At 44.0% G+C, this 14,570-nt stretch overlaps 1 non-coding gene across 1 annotated transcript; it reads right to left on the bottom strand.

Annotated features, from left to right (window-relative positions):
• Window positions 1-12,686: 12,686 nt before the first annotated feature.
• Window positions 12,687-12,759, bottom strand: TRNAK-CUU (transfer RNA lysine (anticodon CUU)). The gene has a single exon. It is a non-coding gene; the product is annotated as a tRNA-Lys (tRNA).
• Window positions 12,760-14,570: the final 1,811 nt, after the last annotated feature.

The following is a 14,570-nucleotide window of genomic DNA, read 5'->3' as shown; positions in this document are numbered from 1 at the left end:
ACACACACACACACACACACACACACACACACACACACACACACACACACACACATCAACCAAATAACTGCTGCAGCATATGGGCGCCTGGCAAACCTCAGAACAACATTCCGACATCTTAATAAGGAATCGTTCAGGACCCTGTACACCATGTACATTAGGCCCATATTGGAGTATGCGGCACCAGTTTGGAACCCACACCTAGCCAAGCACGTAAAGAAACTAAAGAAAATGCAAAACTTTGCAACAAGACTAGTCCCAGAGCTAAGGGGTATGTCCTACGAGGAGAGGTTAAGGAAAATCGACCTGACGACACTGGAGGACAGGAAAGATAGGGTGGACATGATAACAACATATAAAATACTGAGAGGAATTTACAAGGCGGACAGAGGCAGAATGTTCCAGAGATGGGACACAGCAACAAGGGGACACAGTTGGAAGTTGAAGACTCAAATGAATCACAGGGATGTTAGGAAGTATTTCTTCAGTCACAGAGTAGTCAGGAAGTGGAATAGTTTGGGAAGCGATGTAGTGGAGGCAGGATCCATACATAGCTTTAAGCAGAGGTATGATAACGCTCATGGTGCAGGGAGTGTGGCCCAGTAGCGGCCAGTTGAAGAGGCGGGGACAGGAGCTATGAATCGACCCCTGCAACCACAGCTAAGTGAGAACACACACCCACACACTCACACACCCACACACTCACAAACCCACACACACGCACACACACACACACACACACACACACACACACACACACACACACACACACACACACACACACACACACACACACACACACACACAACGTAGTGTAGTGGGTCACAAGCGCTAGGCTCCGAGAATCTTAGTGTTTTTAGGGCGTGCTTGAGCAGCTAGAAGCAACCAGTGTTAGTGACAACGTCAGTGAACAACCCTACAAGTGATAACCAAAGTATTAGCAAAAAAAAAAATAAAGTAAAGGCGAGAGAAAGCCTGAAATTATACAACAAAATTTCAAAGTGCCAGTTCGTTGAGGCCTAGTTGGCACTTGTTGCCACACTGTTATAAATATACAAAGTACAAAGCGAGTGACTAAAGACAAAAGATCAAATAGAATTAAGAGAGGTTGGCTAACGAGAAACTGTGATGTAGCACACAGCCAGCGTGAACAAGCTAGCCAGAAAGGGGATATATATATATATATATATATATATATATATATATATATATATATATATATATATATATATATATATATATATATATATATATATATATGTCGTGCCGAATAGGCAGAACTTGCGATCTTGGCTTAAATAGCAACGCTCATCTTGCCATATAGGACAAGTGAAAATTTGTGTATGCAATAATTTCGCCAAAATCATTCTGGACCTAACGAAAAAAATATATTTCACTGTGTTTGTTTAGTATTAAATTATTGTAAACAAATCTAAAATATGTTTAGCTGGGTTAGGCTAAAATAAATTTCTCTTGTTATAATAAGGTTAGGTAAGTTTTCTAAGTTCCTTTAGGTGCAAAATTATAAATTTTTGCATCAACATTAATGAAAAAAATATATCTTTAAATGTATAAGAGAAAATTTTAGAAAGGACTTAATTTTAAATGAGTTCTTGCTAATTGACCAGTTTTACATATTCGGCACGACATATATATATATATATATATATATATATATATATATATATATATATATATATATACATACAAAATTTGGTTAACACAAGCCTATCCGATGTTATCCTGACGCCAAATGACTTCGAACAGGCGATAAATGACATGCCCATGCACTCTGCCCCAGGGCCAGACTCATGGAACTCCGTGTTCATCAAGAACTGCAAGAAGCCCCTATCACGAGCCTTTTCCATCCTATGGAGAGGGAGCATGGACACGGGGGTCGTAACACAGTTACTAGAAACAACAGACATAGCCCCACTCCACAAAGGGGGCAGTAAAGCAACAGCAAAGAACTACAGACCGATAGCACTAACATCCCATATCATAAAAATCTTTGAAAGGGTCCTAAGAAGCAAGATCACCACCCATCTAGAAACCCATCAGTTACACAACCCAGGGCAACATGGGTTTAGAACAGGTCACTCCTGTCTGTCTCAACTATTGGATCACTACGACAAGGTCCTAAATGCACTAGAAGACAAAAAGAATGCAGATGTAATATATACAGACTTTGCAAAAGCCTTCGACAAGTGTGACCATGGCATAATAGCGCACAAAATGCGTGCTAAAGGAATAACAGGAAAAAGTCGGTCGATGGATCTATAATTTGCTCACTAACAGAACACAGACAGTAGTCGTCAACAGAGTAAAGTCCGAGGTAGCTACGGTGAAAAGCTCTGTTTCACAAGGCACAGTACTCGCTCCCATCTTATTCCTCATCCTCATATCCGACATAGACAAGGATGTCAGCCACAGCACCGTGTCTTCCTTTGCAGATGACACCCGAATCTGCATGACAGTGTCTTCCATTGCAGGCACTGCAAGGCTCCAGGCAGACATCAACCAAATCTTTCAGTGGGCTGCAGAAAACAATATGAAGTTCAACAATGAGAAATTTCAATTACTCAGATATGGTAAACACGAGGAAATTAAATCTTCATCAGAGTACAAAACAAATTCTGGCCACAAAATAGAGCGAAACACCAACGTCAAAGACCTGGGAGTGATCATGTTGGAGGATCTCACCTTCAAGGACCATAACATTGTATCAATCGCATCTGCTAGAAAAATGACAGGATGGATAATGAGAACCTTCAAAACTAGGGAGGCCAAGCCCATGATGACACTCTTCAGGTCACTTGTTCTATCTGGGCTGGAATATTGCTGCACTCTAACAGCACCTTTCAAGGCAGGTGAAACTGCTGACCTAGAAAATGTACAGAGAACCTTCACGGCACGCATAACGGAGATAAAACACCTCAATTACTGGGAGCGCTTGAGGTTCCTAAAACTGTATTCCCTGGAATGCAGGCGGGAGAGATACATGATTATATACACCTGGAAAATCCTAGAGGGACTAGTACCGAACTTGCACACGAAAATCACTCACTACGAAAGCAAAAGACTTGGCAGACGATGCAGCATCCCCCCAATGAAAAGCAGGGGTGTCACTAGCACGTTAAGAGACCATACAATAAGTGTCAGGGGCCCGAGACTGTTCAACTGCCTCCCAGCATACATAAGGAGGATTACCAACAGGCCCCTGGCAGTCTTCAAGCTGGCACTGGACAAGCACCTAAAGTCGATTCCTGACCAGCCGGGCTGTGGCTCGTACGTTGGTTTGCGTGCAGCCAGCAGCACCAGCCTGGTTGATCAGGATCTGATCCACCAGGAGGCCTGGTCACAGACCGGGCTGCGGGGGCGTTGACCCCCAGAACTCTCTCCAGGTAAACTCCAGGCAATATATAAGCAGAGAAGGTGGCAGCAGTAGGCCTGAGGAAGTAGCACGGCCATAACAGGTTGGGTGTCATCACAAATGAGAAGTGTACTTACCAAAAGTGAAGTGTAAATTATAAAAGTAGCAGTATACAAGTGATAAGTGTGGTAAATGAGGACTCAAAAGGGCAACGAGAAAAGAATAGTTGAAGAAGTCAGAGGCGGAAGGGCGAGGTGCACGAGTCATCGTACAGCAAGCATCGTACAGCGAGCATCGTACATCATGCATCTGGATGGACGTCCCCTCTGAGGAGTAACGTACAAATCACCTGTTTGTGGTTGGCGGGAAGTTTTGAGTGGTAGAGCCGGCCCTACGATCACTGGCAGCTGGCTATCACAAAACCTGCTCCAGAGCGATTATCATACACACAACACCTAGCAGTAGTAGGAAGATAAAATTTGTAAGAGCAAGAAATAGGCAGGAGGATTAAGTCGGGGCTAATGGGACTACAGCCCTGACAACAGTTTCGAGAGATAATGTTTTAGGACACAAAGACAGTACAATCTGAGAAGCAAGTATTGGGTACACATGTAGTAAAAGGTAGTACATAACTGGGTGAAAGAAAGACTCGTTAACACACGCTAGTATTATAATTATTAGAATTACTCTCAGTGTTAATGGTATCTTATTAGTATTACGGATAGACAGAGCTGAAATGTATTTCTGGGACATATAAACAACTGACGTGCTCACACACACACGCATGCACACACATACACACTCGGGGCCAGGAGCTGAGTCTCGACCCCTGAAACCACAAGTAGGTGAGTACACACACACCCACTCATTCACACAGCTGATCCTTGGAATTTGACCGTGTCCACTCACCCCCCCACACACCTTTCCCTCCCCCACAGACCTTTCCCCTCCCCCACTCTTGTCTTCACTCCCTCCTCCCTCCTATTTCTCATAGCCTTTTTCCCTCCCCTTCCCCCTACTCTCTCTCTCTCTCTCTCTCTCTCTCTCTCTCTCTCTCTCTCTTTCTCTCTCTCTCACTCCCATAACCCTATCCCTCACCCTCCTCTCTCTCTATAGGCTTCTCTTTCCATCTCCCTTTTTCTATATTTCTACCCCTCCCTTGCATTTCTCTCTCATAGCCTTTTCCCTCACCCTCCTTTCTCCCTCTCTCTCTCTCTCTCCCTCTCTTTATCCCTCTCTCTACCCTTTCTCTCCCCCCTCACATTTCTCTCTCTCCCCCCACTTGGTCTTATCCCTCACCCCATACTCTCTCCCTCTTTCTACCCTTTCTCTCTCCCCCTCTCACCCTCTCCCTCCTCTAGCCTTCTGTCTGTGGTAATAAAAAAAAAAAATGGGTGGCCCTAGAGGATGGAAAACCAGAGATCTGGTGGACGAACCAGGGAGGAAAGACTGGGAGTTAGAGCTCCAAAAAAGGGTGGAAGAGTGGGGAAGGAAGATAGTAGAGCTTGGTAAGAAAATGGAGGAGCGGATAGCTTGTGATGCAGTTCAGATGGGCTTGTGAGGTCTCTAGGGAGACCTAATTATATGGTCACACCTGCCTTAGCAAATGTCGGGTAGTCACGCCCACGTCTGAGGTCTTTTGTTCTTAACAGCGTCAGACCTCGGCGTCAGGTCGTAACACGTGGTACATACACCATTGGGGAGGGGGTACTTTGACTACGATAAGCCCAGGGAAGAGCGGGGAAAAGAGGTTGTTGGTGAAAGGTCCGTCGAGAGAGAGCTCTGGACAGCCGCGTGTGTAGTGGACCACGCATTTGGGAATCTCGGGTCAGCTGGTCGGTGAATTAAGAGTGAGTACTAGTCCGTGTTACTGATAACATCTACCCTTCCCCCTGGTAATAAGTCTCATAGGTCAATTGTTATATTGTGTAAATTTCCATCAGGATATGTTGTATTCTAGCCCTTTTATGTTATTAAGTAAACTATAGCCATAGTTCCCATTTTTATTAGTACCTTCATATGCTATTCCCTATTTTGTTAAGCACTGGGATATACAGGAGACGTGCTCACTCGCTGGGATACCTCCAGTAGAGTGGGAAGAGGTCTCACAAGCTGAAGAGTGCAGGAAGTGGGAAGTACAGGTCTTAGCAGCAGAAGCTAGGATACAGTGCTTAGAAGAGAAACTGCAAAGCCTGAAACAGATTAGAGAGACAAATGACAATTCAGATGTGACATCAGGAAATTCAATGTCAGGCGCAGACAAGGGGACGGTAAGCAACAAAGGAGACATGCCATACGCAAAGGCCCTATCAGACCCACGTGAGGCCAGGGAAAAGATGAGGAGCACACTAAGATCAAATGACAGGTCCGAAGACAATGAAGGTATGCTATATGCAGAGATTCTAACAGCCAACTGCAGTAGCAAGGGACAGCTGGTCATGAAAGACAGTTCACTGAGAATAGAAGTTTCAGATATGACAGGGACTGAAAGCAAGAACATGTCAATGGAAGGAAATAAAATGCCTCAGAGGAAGCAGATGGAGACTCAGTGGGAGGAGGAAAGGGCGAGGTCACTTTTTGTGTACGGGCTCCAAGAAGCCAAGGGGGACAACTTCGAAGAAATAAAACAGGAGGAGAAAAAAATGATTGAAGGCATCATGAAAACAATAGGATTCTGCAAGAGAAAGCAAGACTGAGGGACAAAGAGGGGTACCAGAGAGTATACCTCGACTGCGACAGAACACAAGAAGAAAGGACTACACTGAAAGAGAGGGTACAGAGACGCAAGGAGGAACGAGAGGCAATGATGAAGATGAGCAGGACCCAGACACAGGAGGAAGGGCAAACACACCCCACAGAATCTCCCACCAAAAGACTCCAACCGCAACATTCCCAATGCAACTGAGCAACCTATACTATAACCCACTCACTGTTCCCTCTGCCACCAACCCCCATATCACAAACCTCACCCCAACAGCTGTCCCTTATGGGCATTCTGACCCCACCCCCTTCATCACAAACCCCACCTACACCACAGCCCCATATAGGCCCCCACCAAGGCTCTCGCTCCCCCAACCCCAATATTCTTGCATGACCACAATGATAGAAAAGAAATTGAAAGTTTGGTACACAAACGCGGATGGAATAACGAATAAACATGACAAGTGGAATGAAAGAATCAGTGAAAAATCCCCAGACATCATAGCAGTCACAGAAACAAAACTTGATGAGACAATAACAGACACAGTCTTCCCAATGGGATATCAGATCCTGAGGAAAGATAGAAGGAGTAGAGGGGGAGGAGGGGTTGCACTGCTCATAAAACACCGATGGGGATTTGAGGAAATGGAAGGCATGGACATGATTGGAGAAAGAGACTACATTGTAGGTACAATTCAGTCCGGAGAACATAAAGTAGTCATTGGAGTGATGTATAGCCCACCACAGAACTGCAGGAGGCCAAGAGAGGAGTACGAAGAAAACAACAGGGTGATGGTGGACACACTGGCTGAGGTGGCAAGAAGAGCTCACTCGAGCAGAGCAAAGTTACTGGTAATGGGCGATTTCAACCAGAGGGAGATCGACTGGGAAAACCTGGAGCCACATGGGGTCCCAAAACATGGAGAGCCAAGATGATGGATGTGGTACTTGAAAACCTCATGCATCAACATGTCAGGGACACAACCAGAGAGAGAGGGGAGGATGAGCCAGCAAGACTAGATCTTGTGTTCACCCTGAGCAGTTCAAACATTGAGGACATCACTTACGAGAGGCCCCTTGGAGCTAGCGATCACGTGGTTCTGAGTTTTGATTATATAGTAGAGTTACAAGTGGAGAAGGTAACAGGAACTGAAGGGGACAGGCCAAGCTATAAAAGGGGGGACTACACAGGTATGAGAAACTTCCTGCAGGATGTTCAGTGGGACAGAGAAATGGTAGGAAAATCAGTAAACGAGATGATGGAATATGTGGCAACAAAGTGCAAGGAGGCAGAGGAAAGGTTTGTTCCCAAGGGAAACAGAAATAATAGGAAGACCAAAACGAGTCCTTGGTTTACCCGAAGGTGTAGGGAGGCAAAAACTAAGTGCAAAAGACAATGGAAAAGGTACAGGAGGTATAGGACCCAGGAAAACAAGGAGATTAGTAGAAGAGCCAGAAACAAGTATGCACAGATAAGGAGGGAGGCCCAGCGACAGTATGAAAACGACATAGCATCGAAAGTCAAATCTGACCCCGAAACTGCTGTATAGCCACATTAGGAGGAAAACAACAGTCAAGGACCAGGTGATAAGGCTGAGGAAAGAAGGTGGAGAACTCACAAGAAATGATCAAGAGGTATGTGAGGAGCTCAACACGAGATTTAAGGAAGTATTTACAGTAGAGACAGGAAGGACTCTGGGGGGACAGACCAGATGGGGACACCAGCAAGGAATACACCAACAAGTGTTGGACGACATACATACAGATGAGGAGGAGGTGAAGAAACTGCTAAGGGACATCGATACCTCAAAGGCAATGGGACTGGACAACATCTCCCCGTGGATCCTTAGAGAGGGAGCAGATATGATGTGTGTGCCACTTACCACAATCTTCAACATGTCCCTGGAAACTGGGCAACTACCTGAGGTATGGAAGACGGCAAATGTAGTTCCCATTTTTAAAAAAGGAGACAGAAAAGAGACACTAAACTATAGACCTGTGTCATTGACGTGTATAGTATGCAAAGGTATGGAGAAGATTATCAGGAGGAGAGTGGTGGAGCACCTGGAACGGAACAAGAGTATAAATGCCAACCAGCACGGATTCATGGAAGGCAAATCCTGTGTCACAAACCTTCTGGAGTTTTATGATAAAATAACAGAAGTAAGACACGAGAGAGAGGGGTGGGTTGATTGCATCTTCTTGGACTGCAAGAAGGCCTTTGACACAGTTCCTCACAAGAGATTAGTGCAGAAGCTAGAGTATCAGGCGCATATAACAGGAAGGGCACTGCAATGGATCAGAGAATACCTGAGAGGGAGGCAACAACGAGTCATGGTACATAATGATGTATCACAGTGGGCACCTGTGACGAGCGGGGTCCCACAGGGGTCGGTCCTAGGACCAGTGCTATTTTTGGTATATGTGAACGACATGATGGAAGGGTTAGACTCAGAAGTGTCCCTGTTTGCAGATGATGTGAAGTTAATGAGGAGAATTAAATCAGATGAGGACCAGGCAGGACTTCAAAGAGACCTGGACAGACTGGACACCTGGTCCAGCAAATGGCTTCTCGAATTTAATCCTGCCAAATGCAAAGTCATGAAGATAGACTGATGCAATGGTCGGAGAAGTAGCAGATGCAGTTTGATATAGACAAATGCAAAGATCCGAACGTTGGAGAGGATAATGCCACATATAAACTAAATAATGAAGATCTTAATATTACTGATTGCGAAAAGGATTTAGGAGTTCTGGTTAGCAGTAACCCGAAACCAAGACAGCAGTGCATAAGTGTTTGCAATAAAGCTAATAGAATCTTTGGCTTCATATCAAGAAGCATAAATAATAGAAATCTTCAAGTTGTTCTCCAACTCTATATATAAACCATACCCCCGGCCGGGATTGAACCCGCGGTCATAGAGTCTCAAAACTCCAGCCCGTCGCGTTTGCCACTAGACCAGCTAGCCACAATAAGATTCATCCAACTAGGTATATTTCTACACCATAGGAAAGTTAGCACAGGCACCTCTGTGACCACAAATGCAAGTTTTTACAGACGAATCTCCAGCTAGCGTGGCCTTGACGAACTCTAGCTCAAGTCCCTTCACTGCCGTCAACATGACTGCAATCGTGTCATTACGATTTCTTGAGTCATGTTGACGGCAGTGAAGGGACTTGAGCTAGAGTTCGTCACGGCCACGCTAGCTGGAGATTCGTCTGTAAAAACTTGCATTTGTGGTCACAGAGGTGCCTGTGCTAACTTTCCTATGGTGTAGAAATATACCTAGTTGGATGAATCTTATTGTGGCTAGCTGGTCTAGTGGCAAACGCGACGGGCTGGAGTTTTGAGACTCTATGACCGCGGGTTCAATCCCGGCCGGGGGTATGGTTTATATATAGAGTTGGAGAACAACTTGAAGATTTCTATTATTTATGCTTCTTGATATGAAGCCAAAGATTCTATTAGCTTTATTGCAAACACTTATGCACTGCTGTCTTGGTTTCGGGTTACTGCTAACCAGAACTCCTAAATCCTTTTCGCAATCAGTAATATTAAGATCTTCATTATTTAGTTTATATGTGGCATTATCCTCTCCAACGTTCGGATCTTTGCATTTGTCTATATCAAACTGCATCTGCTACTTCTCCGACCATTGCATCAGTCTATTCAAATCATCCTGGAGTGCTCTAATGTCCTCATTAGAATGAATTGGACAGCATATTTTGGTGTCATCAGCTAATTTGCTTATGTCGCTAATTATACCCTCATCTATGTTGCTTATGTAAATTGAGAACAACATGGGGCCCAACAGTGACGTCTGTGGAACACCCTTGTGATATGCCCCCATTCTGATTTCTCCCCATTTATGCAAACTCTCTGCTGCCTATTGTGGAGATAATTAGTGGAGATAATTATTCAGTTAATTGTCAATGGAGCAAGGGGAAGGTGAAAACAACTAAGTTATAGGGATGTTAGGAAGTACTTGTTTAGTTTCGTGGTGGTTGAAAGTGGTATGATTTGAATAAAGAATTAGTTGAAGCAAACTCATTGAATATCCTCCATAATAGGTACGATATGGCCGAAGTGGTAACAGTTCACTGACACAGATCAAATTAGATAAGTAGGCTGGTCCAGGAGCTAAGTCTCGACCAGCACAAATTCAACAAGGTGAACAAAGAGACGCGAGAATGAGCCACACGAAAGTTAGAAAATATTTTTTTCAGTTTAAGAATGGTGAGGAATAGAATGAACAGAGCAATGATGTAGATAAAATGAACTCTACAAATTGTTTCAATAAGATTAGTTCTTTGTGAGTTTAAGGGCAGAACCTGGAGCTGGAGCTCGTTCCTCACAAATTCAAGTAGGTAATTAAACACGAGTAAGTGAAAGTCAAGGCAGGTGAAATTGCCGACCTAGAAAATGTACAGAGAACTTTCACGGCGCGCATAACGGAGATAAAACACCTCAATTACTGGGAGCGCTTGAGGTTTCTAAACCTGTATTCCCTGGAACGCAGGAGGGAGAGATACATGATTATATACACCTGGAAAATCCTAGAGGGACTAGTACCAAACTTGCACACGAAAATCACTCACTACGAAAGCAAAAGACTTGGCAGACGATGCACCATCCCCCCAATGAAAAGCAGGGGTGTCACTAGCACGTTAAGAGACCATACAATAAGTGTCAGGGGCCCGAGACTGTTCAACTGCCTCCCAGCACACATAAGGGGGATTACCAACAGACCCCTGGCAGTCTTCAAGCTGGCACTGGACAAGCACCTAAAGACAGTTCCTGATCAGCCGGGCTGTGGCTCGTACGTTGGTTTGCGTGCAGCCAGCAGCAACAGCCTGGTTGATCAGGCGCTGATCCACCAGGAGGCCTGGTCACAGACCGGGCCGCGGGGGCGTTGACCCCCGAAACTCTCTCCAGGTAAACTCCAGGTAACAAAGGTTTAAGTGAAGTAGAATTTGTTAATATTCACTAGTAATGATTACGAAGATATGTTTCTTGAGATAAGTTATGTATATATACAGTGTGTGGTGGAATGAGGGAAGTTGGGTATCAGATCCATTTGACAAAAATAAACATTTGCACATATACTGAGATTTCCTGTCCACAATGTGTGAAGAACATCAGCTAGCGGCTAGACAAGATAGCCGCCATGTGCAGCTATGTTATTTATAGTCTGGTGGACTCACTCCAGTGATTGGCTATTGTTTCTAAATGATAGTTATTAAGTTTAAACCTTTCGTGTGACTATTCTATCTGTAAGAGAAAAAAATATTCTGGCTATTCAATATACACAGTATATAAATTATAGTTGAATTGTGTAAAACTTTTTGAGACTAACCTGTTCATATTATAGTGGAAACTCTCGCAGTGTTCGGCTATCCTTCCTGTAAACCTCGTGAGCAGCTATTTTATCAATATTGTGGAAAATTGCAGTTATCTGGATGTTCATGAGATACATACCAGTAAATGGTAACACATATAATTATTATTTATCAAAATTACTTAGACAAGTAGGAATTTGGGACACCTAGGTCGCAAAAATGTCCCCCTTCGATACCTACCACTGTCATATCCACAAGTTGCTCTAGACCTATAATTACAAACGAAATGTACATACACCAGGAATTCTGGTAATATAAATTTGTGGACTGTATATTAAAATTAATGATACTTATATATATATACACATTTATATAATAGAAGAATATATCCTAATATCACTCACCAATTTGACTGGAGATTAAGGTATATCATACTCAGAAAACCCCCCTGTCCACATTTATGATAATAATACTGGCCAGAACTATAAACATAAATATATAGACATGACTTAGCTGGAGGTAATATCATGTTTTTATCTAATTACGGAGTCCTGTCCAGTCGCCTGATTCTCTCGTTATGCAGGACTGCACATCCAACAATTTCGGCTCATATTTGAGAGATGTCAGCCCAATTTTACCTCTAGAGTACGAAAAATTCTTCCCATTATTCACTAACGTTTGTATCCAATTCAAACAACAATGGCGAGTTTCCTCTGTGCAGGCACAACTTCTTCCCATTTTCGATAACATAACTTTTATTAAATGCAATGTATTACACTAATTTACATAAAAAATACACTGTATTTTTTCTGGAAAATACATTATTTTCCACAAATATAATGGTGGAAACACTAGCAGTGTACTGTTGTCCTATCTATTTCATAGTTACAACTATCCTATCTATATGACAATGGAAACACTAGCAGTAGAAAGCTATAATATTTATTTGATAGTACCATAGTGGGAACATCAGCACCCTACTCTATATGATAGTTACATTGAAGGAAAAAATACTAGTTAAGTTGTCCTGTCATATATCATCACACAAGATGGATTCAACACGTAAGGTAATTCAATATTCCAGCCAGAAATGGGAGACATCAGTGGGCAGGTTAGTAGCGGAGGTTCTTGTGACAAGCCATCATTAATGTGTGATTAAAGTTGTATTGCAGATAGATGTTTCTCTCCAGGTGCTGCATCAAAGTCCTCTTGAAATTCTTCTCCAGGATAAACTTACACATATGTCAAAAGTCCAGACTGAGAAGAAAAGCAGCGCCCAACGTGGGGTTCGAACCCACGACCCCGAGATTAAGAGTCTCGTGCTCTACCAACTGAGCTAGCCGGGCTTCATGCCACACACACACACACACACACACACACACACACACACACACACACACACACACACACACACACACACACACACACACACACACACACACACACACACACACACACACACACACACGCACGCATATACAACAGGCCTAGTGTCTAATCGACATGTGCCTAGGACAAAATGGTAACTAACACACACATACACACACACACACACACACACACACACACACACACACACACACAAAGTGCAAGGAGGCAGAGGAAAGTTTTGTTCCCAAGGGAAACAGAAATAATAGGAAGACCAAAACGAGTCCTTGGTTTACCCGAAGGTGTAGGGAGGCAAAAACTAAGTGCAACAGAGAATGGAAAAGGTACAGGAGGCATAGGACCCAGGAAAACAAGGAGATTAGTAGAAGAGCCAGAAACGAGTATGCGCAGATAAGGAGGGAGGCCCAGCGACAGTATGAAAACGACATAGCATCGAAAGTCAAATCTGACCCGAAACTGCTGTATAGCCACATTAGGAGGAAGACAACAGTCAAGGACCAGGTGATAAGGCTGAGGAAAGAAGGTGGAGAACTCACAAGAAACGATCAAGAGGTATGTGAGGAGCTCAACACGAGATTTAAGGAAGTATTTACAGTAGAGACAGGAAGGACTCTGGGGGGACAGACCAGATGGGGACACCAACAAGGAATACACCAACAAGTGTTGGATGACATACATACAGATGAGGAGGAGGTGAAGAAACTGCTAAGGGACATCGATACCTCAAAGGCAATGGGACCGGACAACATCTCTCCATGGGTCCTTAGAGAGGGAGCAGATATGTTGTGCGTACCACTTACCACAATCTTCAACACATCCCTGGAAACTGGGCAACTACCTGAGGTATGGAAGACGGCAAATGTAGTTCCCATTTTCAAAAAAGGAGACAGAAAAGAGGCACTAAACTATAGACCTGTGTCATTGACGTGTATAGTATGCAAAATTATGGAGAAGATTATCAGGAGGAGAGTGGTGGAGCACCTGGAACGGAACAGGAGTATAAATGCCAACCAGCACGGATTCACGGAAGGCAAATCCTGTGTCACAAACCTTCTGGAGTTTTATGATAAAATAACAGAAGTAAGACAAGAGAGAGAGGGGTGGGTTGATTGCATCTTCTTGGACTGCAAGAAGGCTTTTGACACAGTTCCTCACAAGAGATTAGTGCAGAAGCTAGAGCATCAGGCGCATATAACAGGAAGGGCACTGCAATGGATCAGAGAATACCTGACAGGGAGGCAACAACGAGTCATGGTACGTAATGATGTATCACAGTGGGCACCTGTGACGAGCGGGGTCCCACAGGGGTCGGTCCTAGGACCAGTGCTATTTTTGGTATATGTGAACGACATGACGGAAGGGTTAGACTCAGAAGTGTCCCTGTTTGCAGATGATGTGAAGTTAATGAGGAGAATTAAATCTGATGAGGACCAGGCAGGACTTCAAAGAGACCTGGACAGACTGGACACCTGGTCCAGCAAATGGCTTCTCGAATTTAATCCTGCCAAATGCAAAGTCATGAAGATAGGGGAAGGGCACAGAAGACCACAGACAGAGTATAGGCTAGGTGGCCAAAGACTGCAAACCTCACTCAAGGAGAAAGATCTTGGGGTGAGTATAACACCGAGCATGTCTCCGGAAGCACACATCAATCAGATAACTGCTGCAGCATATGGGCGCCTGGCAAACCTGAGAACAGCATTCCGACACCTTAGTAAGGAATCATTCAAGACACTGTACACCGTGTATGTCAGGCCCATACTGGAGT

This window comes from Cherax quadricarinatus, chromosome 1, assembly GCF_038502225.1.
Source record: "Cherax quadricarinatus isolate ZL_2023a chromosome 1, ASM3850222v1, whole genome shotgun sequence".
Lineage (NCBI taxonomy): Eukaryota > Metazoa > Arthropoda > Malacostraca > Decapoda > Parastacidae > Cherax > Cherax quadricarinatus.
This window is presented reverse-complemented; position numbering and strand designations above follow the sequence as displayed.